Source organism: Odocoileus virginianus, chromosome 14 (genome assembly GCF_023699985.2).
Source record: "Odocoileus virginianus isolate 20LAN1187 ecotype Illinois chromosome 14, Ovbor_1.2, whole genome shotgun sequence".
NCBI lineage: Eukaryota > Metazoa > Chordata > Mammalia > Artiodactyla > Cervidae > Odocoileus > Odocoileus virginianus.
The window spans coordinates 49595127-49613951 of NC_069687.1; the positions used below are offsets into that span (position 1 = coordinate 49595127).

Sequence of the window (18825 nt, forward strand, 5' to 3'; positions counted from 1 at the left end):
ACACTCATAGCACAGCCAGAGGCATCTCAGAAAACTAACACAAATCGACTGCAGATGGTGGACATGAATTCAACTTCATTTCCAGTAATTTTAAATTTAGTCGGTTTTATTCATTCCAGATCCATTTCAAGATAATGTCCATGAAGGCTTCTTCCTGGGCCTCTGTGCATCCTGCATAACCAGCACCCCCAGAGACTTAGTCTCAGGAGGCAGTAAAGAAACTAGTCATCCTGCCTGCAATGGCATCAGACTTTTGCAGTGAGTCAGGAAAAGTGGTATCTAAGGATGTAGGGATTGATCATGAAATCTTATGAAGCCCACCAGCTAAATGTGAAAAATGATGCCCACACCATCCACTCAGCTGTCTGAGGCAGAAACCTAAGGCTCATACCAGATTATTCGTTCTCTCCCCCTACAACAGTTCATCAACCAAACCTATTAAACTGATAAAAAACAGATACTACATTTGATCTTAGCCAAAAGGACAAGAAGCAAGAAACTGGCAACTGGAGACATATGGAATTTGTTGGAACATTAAAAAGTGATTCAGAATGACTAAATATCCCAGACAAGCAGAGAAATACCTCATATGATCCCCTGCTGAATGCCTTATTTCAAAGAGAACCAAGGCTCTTACAAGTTATTCTGCTCATACATAGCCCCTGCTCCAGACTCATTTTGCTTCCCGCCTATATGGGCACAGATGGATTTAAGAGACTATGCCTACGACTTTGGTCTGGGTGGGGAAAGGAGGGGGTTACCTCGAGCAATTGGGTGTCTCTACCTGTAGCTCCATCATCACTCCTACTGCTATCTTCATAACCTCATAAAACAAAAACAAAATGTGTCAACTTCAAATAAATAAATCAAAGCAAAAAGAAATCTTGTCTACTCTAGTTTCAAAATAAATCTCCACTCCCTTCCTGCATCTCCATTGCCTACATATGAGATGCCAGGGCTCCCTAATTATTCTCTTTCTTTTCATTCACTTTCCAACTGCTTTGTACCCAAAATTTCTCTGACTTTTACTCAAGAATCCACTAGTAACACAAGAGCAGTGATAAAATACAGACTAAGCACAATGGTTTGAAAAAACAGAGAGAGAGGGTAAGCAGCTCTGCCTAAGGAGATCAGGGAAGGTTTCACAGATCAGAAGATCCTTTGATCATTTCTTGAAGGACAAACAGCAATTTTCCACATGGATGACGTGCGTAGGGGAGAGCACTTCGGCAGAAGGAATAGCATGTTCAAAGGCACTGAGGCGTGAATCAGCAGACTGTTTAGTAAATTGTAAGTAGTTCAGGATGAGTGGGGAGCTGGAAGGACGTAGGAGGCGGGTAAGGACGGTAAGCAAAGTCCACCCATGGAGAGCCTGCTCCTCAAGAGCCATTTTGAAGAATCTGAGCTTCTTATGGAGCCCAGTGGTTTTCAATGCTTTGGGGTCATAAATCTTTAAAATCTAGTGAAACCATGAACCACATTCTCCAGAAAAAGAGGGACAAAAAGCACATTCACGAAAATAATGTATACAGTGTCCACAAACACTCTGAACCCCAGAAACAGCTTAGAGTTTAGGCTTAAAATCCTGGTATAGGCAATGTACCCATTTTCAGTTTGTTTGCTTTTTTTAATGGTTGGAAGTATATATATATAAAACAATGAGCTTCCCAGGTGGTCCTAGTGGTAAGGAACCCATTTGCCAATGCAGGAGACAGAAGAGACACAGATTCAATCCCTGGGTCAGGAAGATCCCCTGGAGAAGGAAATGGCAATCCACTTCAGTATACTTGCTTGGAGAATCCCATGGACAGAGGAGCCTGGTGGGCTACAGTCCATAGGGTCGCAAAGAGTCAAACATGACTGAGGTGACTTAGCACAGCACGGCACATATACAGCAATCAGGAGAGTAATATTATCCAATCTATGTTTTAGAACAATAGCCAGTTCTCTTGTGAACAGATTAGAAGCAAGTGAGATAAATGGTGGAGATGCAGTAAGACACAATGGCAACCATCTGGTCAGGAGGTGACGAAAGAAATAGCCAAGAAATTTTTGGAAAGCTGAGTGATTCATGCTATCAAATATTTAAATGCATTACAACAGTCAAACTAATGTGATGACCAAAACAGAGGTAGAGAAATCAATGAAAAATGTAGAAAATCTAAAAACAGAATTTTGTATTTTTTTCAAGGTAAACCTTGAAAAGGATAGATTATTCAGTAAATCATTGTCAGGACAAGTGGAAAATTATCTGGAAAAGATATAAACTTAAATCCCCACATTGCTATACAGCAAAATAAATTCCAGATGGATTATGATCTAAATATGAAATAAAGAAATCAAAAAAGTACTGGAAGAAAATGTAAGAAAAGTGTCTATAATCCTGAGGTGGGGAAGTCCTTTCTAAACACAACAGAAAGTTCTTTCTAAACACAAAGGCAGAAACTTTAAAAGGAAAACAGGCAAAGATGCAACTACATGCACAAAATTTTCTATGTAAAAACTTACCAAGGGAAAAAAGTCAAAAGATGACTAATAAACTGGGGGAAATATTTACATTATAGAAGACTCATAGCCAAATGAATACTATTTGTGCTATATAAAGAATTTCAATAAAATTAACTAAAAAATAAGCAACCCAAAAGAAATAAAAGCAAAGATACTAATGGGCAATTTATAAAGGAAAAAATGTCCAACTTCATTAGTATTTTAAGAAATGCAATAAAACCACAGTGAGGTAACATTTCCCTCATATCAGATTGGCAAGGTTTTTATTTAAAAACAATACTATTTAAGCTACTGGAAAATATGCCTTCTCATGCACCACTGGTAGGAAAATAAATAGGGGAAAAAACCTTCTGGATGGCAATTTGACAAAAAGAATCAAACCTTTATAAGCAAATATACTATATAGTCTACCAGCTCTACTTCTAGAAATATATCCTAAGAAAATATTTTGTTTTAGCTACAAGGAAATACATACCAATTTTTACTGTAGCAAATAATTTAAATTTGATTGGATAGGTGAGTGTCATCTAATCATTAAAAACTAACTATAAAAAAAGTATGTTGTACACAAATATTTAGAGGCTCAAACTGATGTGAACACCAGTTTGTTAAATGGAAAAATAAAAACAAAAGCAGGTTGTAAAACCGTATTATCACATAGAGGCCTAGCACATCCCACTACCACTCCGTGCTACCATCCATAAACAAGAGAATATGGATTGGTTGAGATATTAATTGGAAGTACACTGATACAACAGATGGTAGCTAATAACAGCAGCAGTCACGGTTGAAATAACAATAGAAACAAACACAATCTTAAGCAAATGGTAGCCTTGCCTCACAGTTAACATGTCAGTAACAGAATTCAGGTTTCTAGAATTCCTTCCCTGGTCTGCTGTAATTCCTCTGGTGGAACACAGCTGGACCTGATGTTATGTTTCCTCAAACCGGTCGCTTCATCCTAATCCTGCCCTTCTCCCTGCCAAATTTGGGCCCAGAAATTTCAAAAGCAAGAAAACCGAGAGGAAAACTACATGAAGTTGGACATGGAAACTACGAAGGGACAGAAGAAGAGGTCTGGGGTTGCCGCTGCATTCCCTGGAGGCCTCGAGAACTTCTCTAGTGGTGGTACCGATTGACAGGAGCTGGAAAGCATTGCCCTAGACTGATGGGCTGACAGCTCTGCGGTGATGGTCCCGGTACAACTTAACACAAGAGTGCTTAGATACCACCCTGTGACCTCCGGCTCATGAACACGTGCTGATTTCTAAATATCCCAGCTTGTGGATCAGGGCAAGTATCGTGTTTTCATCCATTTCCAATATGTTTTCACTTTAAAAGGTCCACATGGGGCCTCTGAAAATTTACAAATACCATATAGATCAGTATCACCATGTATTAAAACCATTAACATACACTTTAGAACAGCATCTCAACCAACCTATACTTCATTTTGACATATGCTAGCATGAAAGTTACAACTAGTAATATATAAGCCTAATTTGCAATGGAAGAAAAAACATGTTTCTCTTCAGTTCACATGTGCAAACTTATCTTTATGATTGTTAATTCCTTTACTTTTGACTCCCTTCCTTTCAAATATATAGACAACAGGTTCCTCAGAGGACCTTATTCAGTACTGAAAGCAGTTGAATGGGAGGCAGAAAATAGGAGTAGCTTTTGAAACTGGGGAAAAAAGAAAGAAAACTAACACTCACATAAATGAGTGGATGTTTAACAAAGGAAGTTATCTCAAAGGTCAGAGATTAGCAGAGGAAATATGCTATTTACCAATGGTGGGGAAGGCAAAAATCCCAAAGACACGTAAAACTCACTCTAAATATTTGCCACTCGGTTTTCTTTAAGACCAGGGTGCATTAGCAGGGGAGAGGTGTGTAAGCAGTGAGGACACCAAGTCACAGGGTACAGTTCCTTAAGTAGCAGTAAGCAGTCACTCTCACCCGTCCTAATCACTTTCAACAGAATCACTATTAGTACTACCTTAGAGTGGTAATCTCGGAGAATATCTGTTTTACCATCAGTGGTTCTTTAGCTCCTCATACTTTTAAAAATTCATTTTATTTATAGTTTATTCTGGTTCAATTATCTCAGTTGATTTATCTCATAATTGTGCTTATTATCATTTGTAATCTCACTCCTTAAACTTGCTTGAACCTATTTTGTTGACATTTACAGTTATTCCACACAGCAGAAAATAATAAATTATATTATGTTAAGAGAAAATGCAGTTATTATTCAATCTGGACAGTTTGCATTGATGAAAAAGGCATCTTCCTCATAAACTAAATGTTATGTGAGCTTCTTTATATTTGGAAATTCCAGGAGTGATTATTTAAAATCAAAATCATCCATTTACCAGAGTTAACTCAGAACAAACCCGTGGTGTATGAGACCTGACAGTATTTCTTGGAACAGAATGTTATTAGCTCATAAATTTAAGGCAGGCACACAGATGCCTGCCCCACACATAACATAAAACATTTTGATTGAAAAAACCCTTGGTCATATTTTGACCATAAACACTACATACTTGATAATCACACCAGTGGGATATTTAGGTTATAAAGGGTTTTCCATTTCTCACACATTCAGCTAAAAAGATGTACTGTTTCATTCTGAAGACGCTCACTTGGTTTCCCCCACACTACATCCGCAAACCCACGCTTCACTCCTGAAATTTCTTTTCTGACTTACCTTGGGCATACAAATCTGGAACGGGAGCGATGCTGCGGTAGAGCCAGCATCAGAATGTGGCCAAGGGAAATGAAATCTCAGTTCCTACCAACAATACAAGTCTCTGACATTTGATAGCAGGGGAAAAAAAAGAGAGCTAACATCCCATCTAATCTCAGTGCTTTCGTAGCAGATATTTTAATGAAAACAATTCAAGCTCCCCTGACGCAACACTGAGTAGACTTTGTATAATGTTCAGCGTATAATGCCTCCAAAAGGTATCTGATATTTATTTATGAGCCCAATATATTAAGCCTGAAATGAAAAAGCTTCTAGAATTTCCAAAAGCCTACATAAAATTGCCTGAATAAGTATGAGCAAATAAGTAGGAAAAAAAATTGTAATCCTACTTAGGTTTTTCTGGTTATTATCTGCCCTCCCCTCCCCAACCCCACACAGTGGATCATGAAAACATGATTTTAAAGATTTTTAACACAGACATCATTAATTTGATTGCTAAAATCCCTCTGAAGCTCATTTTTAAAGATTACCTGAAAAATCTTAGTAGATTTTGTAAAATGTCCCGGGTTCAAAGAAGCAGAGGGTAAGGGCAAAGACCCTTTGAGATTATGAGCTGGCAAGTGAGGAGGCTTCAGGAAGTGTTCTGAAGGAAACAAATCCCTCACAAATGGAGCTGAAAAGCAAGAAGTCATTATTCTCCCTAATCATAACAAAAGAAACTAAGGCAAGTTCCTGTTTAACTGGAAATAAACCATCACAAGATCACATAATCATTTTATTAAGTCACCTTTCATGAGAAAGAGAGACAAATGAAACAAAACAACCTGGCTCAGAGTCTTATTTTTAAAAACACCTATCAGGATATGATCAGTGAGATTTAACCTAAAATTCAGCCTCATATTTATGAAAAGGATTCTCATGTTGTGATTCATATTCAGATGATAACATTTGAATATATTTTATCATTTTCTTATTATTTCAGAAGGGGTTTGGCCCCAATTTAAGTTCTAACCCCAAGTTAATTACAATATATAACTATCTAATTAACCTATCCCCAACCTATTTTGGACAAACTGAAATCATAACAAAATGAAGAATGTGGGTTATTTATTTTCCTTGAGGAGAGAGGGGCAGGGAGATTGAGTTATTTAAAAAGGTCATTTTAACATGCGTCATTCCTTTGTAGAGCAGTTAGATGAGAACGCAAAGTTAGGGACTGAAAAATCTATCTACAATTTACTTTATACCGGAATAAATTTGGGGGAAATCACAAATTCAACTCAACCAAATGTTAAGGGCATTAGTATGCTTTCTGTATCTTCCACAATACAAAATTACAAGGTTCAATGACCTGGTCAAATTGAGCAGGATAAAGGTAATTGGCCATGTAAATGGCGATATCTATTTTTATGTTGGAGAAAATAAGACCAACCATTGACTTGGCCACAAATATATAAATGCTGTCCTTATATCTTTATATGGGTTTATTGAAACAAGACACTCACCCAGTAATCAACCCTAAATTTCTTGTGAAGGTACCAGACCATTACTAGCTCCAACCTATAAACGAAAAAGTGAATGTAGATTATAGAAACAAGCTGTCCAACATAAAGGATGAAGTTAAGAATAGGATTTGGAAGCACTGACATATATACACAACCATGTTTGAAAATAGATGTTTAGTGGGAAGCTGCTATATACCACATGGAGCTCAGCCTGGTGCTCTGTGAGACCTAGAAGGATGGGATGGGGGTTCTGAGAGGGAGGTCCAAGAGGGAGGCGATATATGTACACTTATAGTTGATTCATGCTGTTGTACAGCAGAAACTAACTAATATTGTCAAGCAATTATCCTCCAATTAAAAAATTTTAAATGGAACTTAGAATTGTTAAAGTATTGAAAATAGTGCTGTGCATTCAGTAAACACTGAACACATGTTCCTGGAATAAATGAATGAACTGACACTCCACAGCTCAGTAAAGCATCAGGCATTCCAAGCATACTGTGGTGCTTGCTAAGACCTTCAGATGTCCATATAAGATGAAAATTCCAAGAGGCACATATTTTTGCCCCTTTCTCTCTTTGGTCTCTCTGCTCAGTTCAGTTCAGTTCACCTCAGTCACTCAGTTTGTGTCTGACTCTTTGCGACCCCATGGACTGCAGCACTCCAGGCTTCCATGCCCATCACCAATGCCTGGAGCTTACTCAAATTCATGTCCACTGAGTTGGTGATGCCATCCAACCATCTTATCCTCTGTCATGCCCTTCTCCTCCCACCTGCAATCTTTCCCAGAATCAGGGTCTTTTCAAATGAGTCAATTCTTCACATCAGGTGGCCAAAGTATCAGAGTTTCAGCTTCAGCATCAGTACTTCCAATGAATATTCAGGACTGATCTCCTTTAGGATGGACTAGTTGGATCTCCTTGTAGTCCAAGGGACTCTCAAGAGTCTTCTCCAACACCGCAGTTCAAAAGCATCGATTCTTCGGCACTCAGCTTTCTTTATAGTCCAACTCGCACATCTATACATGACTACCGGAAAAACCAAAGCTTTGACTAGATGGACATTTGTTGGCAAAGTAATGACTTTGCTTTTTAATATGCTGTCTAGGTTGGTCATAACTTTTCTTCCAAGGAGCAAGCATCTTTTAATTTCATGGCTGCAGTCACCATCTGCAGTGATTTTGGAGCCCAAAAAAATAAAAGTCTGTCACTGTTTCCATTGTTTCACCATCTATTTGCCATTAGGTGATGGGACCAGATGCCATGATCTTAGTTTTCTGAATGTTAAGTTTTAAGCCAACTTTTTCACTCTCCTCTTTAACTTTCACCAAGAGGCTCTTTAGTTCTGACAAAACTCCAGTAGTCCACTGGAGAAGGGAATGGCAAACCACTTCAGTATTCTTCCCTTGAGAAGCCCATGAACAGTATGAAAAGGTCTCTCTGCTACCTCAAGCATAACCCAAGGTTGCTCCAAGAGAGTTCACAGTGTAAGGGATGCATAGTAGGAGCCGTCTAAGTTCTAAACATAGCCTGCCTAGTTCTCCCAATAACTGTGGACATTAAGGAAGTCACAGGACATGCTTTTGTTTCCCTACCCCCAGAAGGATTAAAGACTGAATTTGACCCACGGTCTGTTGATGTTAAAGATATGAGAACCATGCTGTTCCTCCCAGTGGAGAAAACTTCCAGGAGTTTAAACAGCGTGAAGACATTCAGAAAAATCAAAAGAAGAGTTTCCTTTATCCCTAATTCCACAGCCCCTACTGCTGGACTGTCTACAAAGCCAAGAGAGGGAAGCTGGACTAACCCTACTCTCAGCTCAGTTATGTTCAATAGCATAACTGATAACAGAAGCTTTACTGACCAGGATGTGTGGGTGATATCTTGCTAGGCTTGCTGCAAAATTAATGTTATTTACATAAAAGCGAAATAAAATTGCAACTAGTATTATTAAATACATAGTGACAATAATAAAGAACTCTTCTTACCACTTTCAACAGCCCAGGAAAAGTGTCTACATAGTTTTTCTCATTAATACAGAAAGAGTCTAAATAGTTTCATGGGAAGGTTTAAATAACAGCAAAAACACAATCATCTTTCTCATTCCTCCTCTTGGAAAAAGATTAATAAACACTTCAGTGAGAAATAGTAAGACGAGATCCTCAGAACTTGGACATTCCATCATGGAGAATACTCAGCCCTTGGAATTTAAGTATCTGAGAAAAAAACTGAAAGGTCACTTGTCCAAAGAACCAAGGGAAAAATCTGGAATTTTCTCTAACTAAATGTCATATTTCCCACTCCCTTTCAACATAATTAATCACACTGAATTATGTTTTCAATCACACTGGTAAAAAAAAAAAAAGGCTAGAACAGAGACCAATATTTTCACTTCAATCTTGTTCAAAGAAACAACATAATCTATAGGGCATGATGAGTATGTGGTCTCTGAATCCTAAACCTCATCTAAGGGTAAATTTAACTGGCCGGCCAGCTTTCCTAGCCAACAGTCAGCCATATGTCTGTACACTGTCAGAGAGGAATGAATATCTTTTTTTTTTTAATATCTTATCTTCATTCACTGAGTTCATAAACATTTCACCAATCAAATGAAAGGTCCCAGAAATAAAGAACAAGATACAGACCCTGCCCCGGAAGAGCTTAAAATTTACTATGTAAGACATATTTACATGCCAAATTAATAGAAGATGAAGTAAAATGTAAAACTTGCCATCAAAAAACTTAAAAATAAAAATCCAACATCTGTGATATTTCAGAGGCCACAGCTATGCTGAAAAAGTGAGAATATTTCCTAGCATTTAAAAAATCACTCTAAAAAAAATTCCAGACTATTAAACAGACCTGAGAAAACAAAGCCTCATAACTCAGGGAAAAATTAAAAAACTGTTTCAAAGTCACATCTTCATTTTTCCATTCAACTACACACACACTAGAAAAACATAAAATGAGATCAGATTTTTCCAATTTTGTCTAGTTTCTGTGAGAAAGTTAATTTCAAAGGTACCAGTCAGTTTGAGATTAAAATGTGAAGTTAGCAAACTTCACATCATTATACATGTACACTGGTCAAATTACCATTGGAATTAAAAAATCACATTTTATTTTTCAATGAACATTGTGAACATGCACAGTCAGAAGCCTCTTACCTTTGCTGTTTAATTATCTACCTGATTGCAGTTCAGATCAGCTCTTTTTAATTTAATTTTGAGAAGATGATGCATCTATTTAAAAGCAGAGTTTGTTCAAGTAGAAAACTCTCTGAATTCTCCTACTCTAGAAAGAGATTGGCATGTTTGCTTGAGCATATCAAATTATTTAATTGCAAAACCGGGAATTATTCCATAGATGTGAATGGATATCTAATTTATGTCACAAAGGAGAGATTATACTCTTAGGAGAAGTTGTTTACTTACTCGTTCTCCTAACTAGATTTCCATGCACATGAGAATTTCAAGGCAGGAAACTATTGCCAACAATGTTCCACCAGAGACAACCAAAAAAAGATCATAAATGTCTTGTTAGTTCTAAATAATGATAAAATGAAGATCTTTGGGCAGATGATTACAGCTGGTCTAGCCTGAAGAGTTTTAATTTATATTAATCCAAGTAAATTACATTATACTGATTTAAATTTATGCATTAAAACAGGTTTGTTGTATGCTTTGTCACAAAATAAGAAAAGTCAAGGAAAAGGATCAACTCCTTCCTGTTTTTTTTCAAATATTTTCCAATTATAAGGTCTATAGCTCCTCCCTCTCTGCATATGTCAACAAACGTACCACTCCTGCTCCCTTAAGTGTATCACTCCCTGCAATAACTTGTCTGAACTTTGTTTGTAGTTCTTATTGGCAACTTCTAAGTTATCTTTTTGAGATTTTTTGAGGAAATGACTTTCCAGGGCATCTCATGTGTTTTTCTGTGTTCATGCCGTCCCCCCTCCAACTTTATTTTCCATCCTTGGCACCATAGGAGTCCACATACAAAAGTCTATAACTAGTGGTGGCTCAATTGCTTTCACTTGAATATATTCAAAAGCTATTTTTTAAGAAAAGGACTGAATTGGTAAATAGATTTGGAGCCTGGTCATTGTGCAGCCTTGGGCCAGGGATATAACTCACTGGACCTGTCTTCTCTGGTACAAAATGAAGAGGACCTTATTAGATGATCAATCTCAAAAGTTCTGACAACCCTGACACTTGAGCACTTTCCAGCTCTTGGACCTAGGACCTCACAGTTAAATGCCATTTGTTACATTAAAACTATGGTTGGCTCTTCTCCCAGGTATTATAAACCCAGACGAGAACAAAGGGCATGTGCCTGAGAAGAGAGTGTGAACAAGAGAGAAGCAGCTGGATGGGGGTGTGTGGGAACAGTGGGAGAGGAAGGAAGAGAGGGAGAGGAAGAGAAAGAGAGTAATATGGAAAGTGAAAGTGTTAGTCGCTCAGTTGTGTCTGCAACCCCAAGGACTATAGTCTGTCAGGCTCCCCTGTCCATGGAATTCTTCAGGCAAGAATATTGGAGTGGGTAGCCATTCCCTTTTCCAGGGAATCTTCCAGACCCAGCGATCAAACCTGGGTCTCTTGCATTGCAGGTAGATTCTTCCACATCTGAGCCACCACCAAGGAAGCCCTTAAAGTGAAAGTGTTATCATCCAGTCATGTTCAACTCTTTGTGACCCCATGGACTGTAGCCCGCCAGCCTCTTCTGTCCATGGAATTCTCCAAGTCAGAATACTGGAATGGGTAGTCATTCCCTTCTCCAGGGGATCTTCCCAACCCAGGGATCAAACCTGGGTCTCCCACACTGCAGGCAGATTCTTTACCATCTGAACCACCAAGGAAGACCCAGAGAAAAAGACAAAAATCCAGAGACATGGTGGAGGTTTGGGGGTGGTAAGAGTGGGGAGCAGGATAAAGTGTTTAGCGAAAAAGAAGAGACACTACAAATATATATACAGTTAAAAAAAATTAAAGACGAGATCCAAGCAACAGGACACAACTCTAAAACTCTAATTACAGAGCAGAAAGTCTGAAAATACTCATATGTATTTTTTCGCATGGTAACAAATACCTACAGTTATTTGTTTCTCTCCAGAAAAGAAAAAAAGCAAACTACTTGGATACTGAAATATTAACTTTAAATCTCTATAAATAATTGTGCAGGAAAAAAGTTATTTTCTACTCTGTGTTTACTAAACACTAGATGATAACATTTTAAACAATTACATTATTTAAAAATTAGCATGAGATACATAAAATAGGTAACTAGCGGAAAGCTGCTATATAACAGAGCCAAACCCAGTGCTCTGTGACGAACTTGAGGGGTGGGATGGGGGGGTGGGAGGTAGGAAGGAGACTCAAGAAAGAGGGAATATATATTAATATATACTTGTGACTGATTCGTGTCATTATATGACAGAAACCAATGCAACACTGTAAAGCAATTAAAAATAAATACATAAGATAAAAACCATATGATTATCTCAATAGATGCAGAAAAAGCCTTTGACAAAATTCAACATCCATTTATGATTAAAACTCTCCAGAAAGCAGGAATAGAAGAAACATACCTCAACATAATTAAAGCTATATATGACAAACCCATAGCAAGCATCACCCTCAATGGTGAAAAATTGAAAGCATTTCCCCTGAAATCAGGAACAAGACAAGGGTGCCCACTCTCACCACTACTATTCAACATAGTTTTGGAAGTGTTGGCCACAGCAATCAGGGCAGAAAAAGAAGTAAAAGGAATCCAGATAGGAAAAGAAGAAGTGAAACTCTCTCTGTTTGCAGATGACATGATCCTCTACATAGAAAACCCTAAAGACTCTACCAGAAAATTACTAGAGCTAATCAATGAATACAGTAAAGTTGCAGGATATAAAATTAACACACAGAAATCTCTTGCATTCCTATACACTAACAATGAGAAAACAGAAAGAGAAATTAAGGAAACGATACCATTCACCATTGCAACAAAAAGAATAAAATACTTAGGAGTATATCTACCTAAAGAAACAAAAGACCTATACATAGAAAACTATAAAACACTGATGAAAGAAATCAAAGAGGACACAAACAGATGGAGAAATATACCGTGTTCATGGATTGGAAGAATCAATATTGTCAAAATGGCTATACTACCCAAAGCAATCTATAGATTCAATGCAATCCCTATCAAGCTACCAACGGTATTTTTCACAGAACTAGAACAAATAATCTCACAATTTGTATGGAAATACAAGAAACCTCGAATAGCCAAAGTAACCTTGAGAAAGAAGAATGGAACTGGAGGAATCAATCTGCCTGACTTCAGACTATACTACAAAGCCACAGTCATCAAGACAGTATGGTACTGGCACAAAGACAGAAGTATAGATCAATGGAACAGAATAGAAAGCCCAGAGATAAATCCACGAACCTATGGTCACCTTATCTTCAACAAAGGAGGCAAGGATATACAATGGAAAAAAGACAACCTCTTTAACAAGTGGTGCTGGGAAAACTGGTCAACCACCTGTAAAAGAATGAAACTAGAACACTTTCTAACACCATACACAAAAATAAACTCAAAATGGATTAAAGATCTAAATGTAAGACCAGAAACTATAAAACTCCTAGAGGAGAACATAGGCAAAACACTCTCCGACATAAATCACAGCAGGATCCTCTATGACCCACATCCCAGAATTTTAGAAACAAAAGCAAAAATAAACAAATGGGACCTAATGAAACTTAAAAGCTTTTGTACAACAAAGGAAACTATAAGCAAGGTGAAAAGACAGCCCTCAGATTGGGAGAAAATAATAGCAAATGAAGCAACAGACAAAGGATTAATTTCAAAAATATACAAGCAACTCCTCCAGCTCAACTCCAGAAAAATAAATGACCCAATCAAAAAATGGGCCAAAGAACTAAACAGACATTTCTCCAAGGAAGACATACGGATGGCTAAAAAACACATGAAAAGATGCTCAACATCACTCATTATCAGAGAAATGCAAATCAAAACCACAATGAGGTACCATTACACGCCAGTCAGGATGGCTGCTATCCAAAAGTCTACAAGCAATAAATGCTGGAGAGGGTGTGGAGAAAAGGGAACCCTCTTACACTGTTGGTGGGAATGCAAACTAGTACAGCCGCTATGGAAAACAGTGTGGAGATTTCTTAAAAAACTGGAAATAGAACTGCCATATGACCCAGCAATACCACTTCTAGGCATATACACCAAGGAAACCAGATCTGAAAGAGACACGTGCACCCCAATGTTTATCGCAGCACTGTTTATAATTGCCAGGACATGGAAGCAACCTAGATGCCCATCAGCAGATGAATGGATGAGGAAGCTGTGGTACATATACACCATGGAATATTACTCAGCCGTTAAAAAGAATTCATTTGAATCAGTTCTAATGAGATGGGTGAAACTGGAGCCCATTATACAGAGCGAAGTAAGCCAGAAAGATAAAGACCATTACAGTATACTAACACATATATATGGAATTTAGAAAGATGGTAACGATAACCCTATATGCAAAAAAAGAAAAAGAGACTCAGATGTATAGAACAGACTTGTGGACTCTATGGGAGAACCCGGGGGTAGGATGTTTCAAGAGAACAGGATCGAAACACGTATATCTAGGGTGAAACAGATCACCAGCCCAGGTTGGATGCATGAGACAAGTGCTCAGGCCTGGTGCACTGGGAGGACCCAGAGGGATGGGGTGGAGAGGGAGGTGGGAGGGGGGAATGGGATGGGGAATACATGTAAATCCATGGCTAATTCAATGTATGACAAAAACCACTGCAATGCTGTAAAGTAATTAGCCTCCAACTAATAAAAATAAAAAAGAATAAAAATTAGAATGAGAAGGAGGAGGAGGAGAATAAAGGTGCAAATATATAGAAAGAAAAAAAAATAAATAAATAAATACATAAAATAATAAAAATAAAAATTAGCATGAGAGAAATTCTAGCACAGGGCCTGGGAGATGGCAGGCATAAATATAACTCAGAGGGACAGAAAGGGGAAGGAAAGAGACAGAGGAAGAAAGATGATATTTTACAGTGACATATAAATCATCTTCCTGAGCCCAGAGGCCATACATTATAGTGGAGAGAGAACAAAGGATAAAATATGCCCATGTTAAATTGCTTAAGACTCTGAAGTACAAACTTCAGCTGCAAGTATAAACTACAGTAATAAAAAATCAAGTAACCAGAACTCAACAACCAGAATCCTGAATTTACTAGAACACATACACACACCTTTACTGTCCAGTATTCAAGGAAAAACAAATTGACAAAAACATAAAGCATTTCAGTGTTCATGAAATTATAGTGATTAGCACCAGTAGCAACTCCCTAGGAGTCCCTGGAGAATAGTCATCCCTGGTTCCCACGAATCCACAGAATAACCACTGTTGCTCTACATGCAGACCAAGGACCAGGAAGCCACTCAAGGACCACAGCGGTCAATGAAAACCTAGCTATTCAACGTGCACATGTGATCAGTCACTTAGTCATGTCCGACTCTTTGCGACCTCATGAACTATGGCCCACCAGGCTCCTCTGTCCATGGGATTTTCCAGACAAGAATACTGGAGTGGGTTGCCACTTTCTTGTCCAGGAGATTTTCCTGACCCATGGATCGAACCCATGTCTCCTGCGTCTCCTGCATTGGCAGACAGATTCTTGACCACTGAGCTACCTGGGAAGTCCAGTTATTCAAAGTAATGAGGTTTCAAAGGCAGGATGAGCTGAATGTTTTAAATGGTTTCCCAGTAGAGAGTTTAAAACATCAGCCCATCCATTAAATTTCTGCAGCCAATGGCCCCCACCCAGTAACCCCACTCCCCTTCCCTTTCTCAACTTTAGCTCTGCTCTGCAGTGCAAGGAGACCTGCACACACTGAGGAGAACACTTCTGCCCGTACACCCTAGATGCACACACAGCCCCAAGTGCTTTGGTCTTAGGAGCTCACATATAAGTAGTGCAGTTTACCCTTGGGAGATCTGACCCCAGACAGGTCCAGGCGGGCTCTGCAGTTAACACAGGGGTCACTTAAGCAGGGAACTGTGGAGTCCTGAGTGGTTTAGAAGTGGGAGTGAAGGGGTTTTGCATGGATAATGTCCCCATGACCCTGTAGAATCCTTTCTTTGTAGAACATGGACCTATGCCAAGAATCTTTCTTCATCAAGGCCAAAGGGAGTGACTGTTGATATGACATTTCTGCCTTAATCTGGGTTAGCCAGAAAATCTAATTAGCTATATCTCATATTCACAACAGCCAGAATGAATAATACTGGTTACACTATTTAGTGAAATTAACCAAACTAATTGCCAACATTACTTCAGCTTGGGTGGTCAAATGATTTTGGTTTTAATATCATGGAACCCACAGTGAGCATAAGAGGAAGCATTTCTTTAGTGAGAAACCCTAGACACAACTGAAGAATAAGCCAGCATGAAGAGAAGTTTGGTGATAAAGCAGAAAGCAAAGCTTTTGTCTCACTTCCTACTTTCTTACACGCAGTCTACAAAACATCACAAGTCAAGGCTGTGAGCCAAACTGGATGATGAACCTTCCCTTTCATGCTCCCTCCTTTTAATACCTCACCTTGACATACCTGAGTTGTTCTCCACAGAAGCACAAAAAGATCCACTTTGCAAAGAAAGTGTTCTATACCTCTGTTTCTCCCTTTCTACTAACAAACAATTCTTTTTCTCATCTTCTCAGAGCTTTATCCACTGGTAGTGGTCAACCAACTTACAGAATAAACTATCTACCATGTACCAATGGGCTAGGGAGTATTATCAGTTGAGTATGGACGTGAGGGACTTCCCTCAGCTCAGCTAGTAAAGAATCAGCCTGCAATGCAGGAAACCCGGGTTCATTCCCTGGGCTGGGAAGATCCCCTGGAGAAGGAAATGACAATTTACTCCAGTATTCATGCCTGGAGAATCCCATGGACAGAGGAGCCTGGCAGACTATAGTCCATGGGGTCGCAAGAGTCAGACGTGACTTAGCAATCACCACCACCATGGATGTGAGAGTTGGACCGTAAAGAAGGTTGAATGCTGAAGAATTGATGGTTTTGAACTATAGTGTTGGAGAAGACTCTTAAGAGTCCCTTGGACAGCAAAGAAATCGAATCAGTCAATCCTAAAGGAAATAAATCCTGAATATTCATTGGAAGGACTGATGCTGAAGTTGAAACTTCAGTAATTTGACCACCTGATGTGAGGATCCAACTCATTAGAAAAGACCCTGATGCTGGGAAAGACTGAAGGTGGGAGGAGAAGGGGCTGACAGAGGATGAGATGGTTGGATGGCATCACTGACTCAATGGACATGAGTTTGAGCAAGCTCTGGGAGATAGTGAAGGGCAGGGAGGCCTGGCATGCTGCCGTCCACAGGGTCACAAAGAGTCAGACATGACTGAATGACTGAACAACAACAAGGTCATCTGTGCAAGTTAATTAACACTGAAAACAGGGCCTTGGAAACACAACATTACTTAACAAGTAAAAATGATCCCAGTGGAAGGTATGTACCGCAGAAATAAGAAAAGGCCAATGGCAGCACACAAGCTTCTTGGAACACCTTGAATAGTTCATGCAGGCAACTCCCTGTCCTTCTCAGAGGACTCTCAAGGTGGACAGAGTATACAGAAGAGATGAAAAATGAGAAGAAACTTGCTCTAATAGGTTTGCAGGGCAATTGAAAAGACAGAATCTATGCAAAATGAAAATGCTCTAGTAACATTATAAAGTAACACAAACATGCAAATGGATGAGATATAAAGCCTCTTCCCTCCTAATTTCTAATACACTTCTAAACATCTGATCTGCTGTTTCTCCTGAAATTTTAATTAACAGACAGAAGACTTGACTTAAATAGCAAAAGAAATTGCTTGGAAGAACTTAGACACATTTTCCTCCATTCTCTGATCTCACATTTTCCTAATTCCCAAAATGTGGGTTTGTGGGGGGGGATGTCCCTATACAGTCCATGTGCCTTTATTTTTTTTTTTTTTAAGTTTTTAATGTACCAAGATCCTCAAGAGTTAGCTGTATTCTCCTCTATATAAGGGTGAGTGCTGAGTCCATGTCACCTTTTTCAACTGCAGTTTCCAGAAAATGGCAGTTTTGCCATTGAGGCTTAAGAGTCAGAAAACCCCCACATTCCAATTTCCAGTTTCAGTTCTAATGCTCAGTCACCTTGAGGAAGATTTGAACTCTTCTTTGAGCCTCAATGTCATTTATAAAATAGGGATTTGTTCCAGCCAAGACCAAATCAACTAGCTTGTATGGGAGAGCACCCAACCCAATGGGGCTCAGTACGTGTGGTCAATGTGAACACTCATGCCAGGTCTTCTCTGCTTTAGAATTTCCCAGAACAAGATCAGATCCATCCAAATAATTGTGCTAAGTGGCAGCCTGGATGGGAGGGGAGTTTGAGGAAGAATGGATACATGTATATGTACAGCCTGAATCCCATTGCAGTCCACCTGGTACTATCACAACATTGTATATTGAATAAAAAATAATATAAATTATAAAATATAAAAGTTAAGAAAATAAAATAAATATAAATAAAAAGTTAAGAAAAAAGAAAGTCACAAACTTTCTCTAGAAAGTGTTGCAGAATTTTTTTCTAAAAAGACAGATCCATCCATTTATTCAATTAACAAATACTTTGCTGAGCATCTAATACACACCTGACGCTCCATTGAGCACTTGTGAGAACTACTAGAGCCATGAGCCATCCTGTTGCTACTGGAAAGTTTCAAATTACCTCTCTTCTAGCATGTTCACTTTTGGAAAATAGTTAAGAATGTATGTTATGTTTGCTTGCTCAAATTATATCTATTGGCAAGCCCATCCCTCCCTGGGCTTCATTATACATCAAAATTCCCACAGTTGGTGTTTTCTTCAAGACATATAGATCAGCACAGTCTCTAAGAAGTTGTCTCTTGGGTTTGATAAAGAAGAATTAAAATACACCTGGCTTTGATCAAGCCTGGTTTTCAGGCTGTCAGGGGAGGCTGGCATTGGTAGGGATAAATT

At 38.7% G+C, this 18825-nt stretch overlaps 1 pseudogene; it reads right to left on the minus strand.

The window, feature by feature from the left end:
• Positions 1-335: 335 nt before the first annotated feature.
• Positions 336-496, minus strand: LOC139038310 (U2 spliceosomal RNA; annotated as a pseudogene).
• Between the last annotated feature and the right edge of the window lie 18329 nt (positions 497-18825).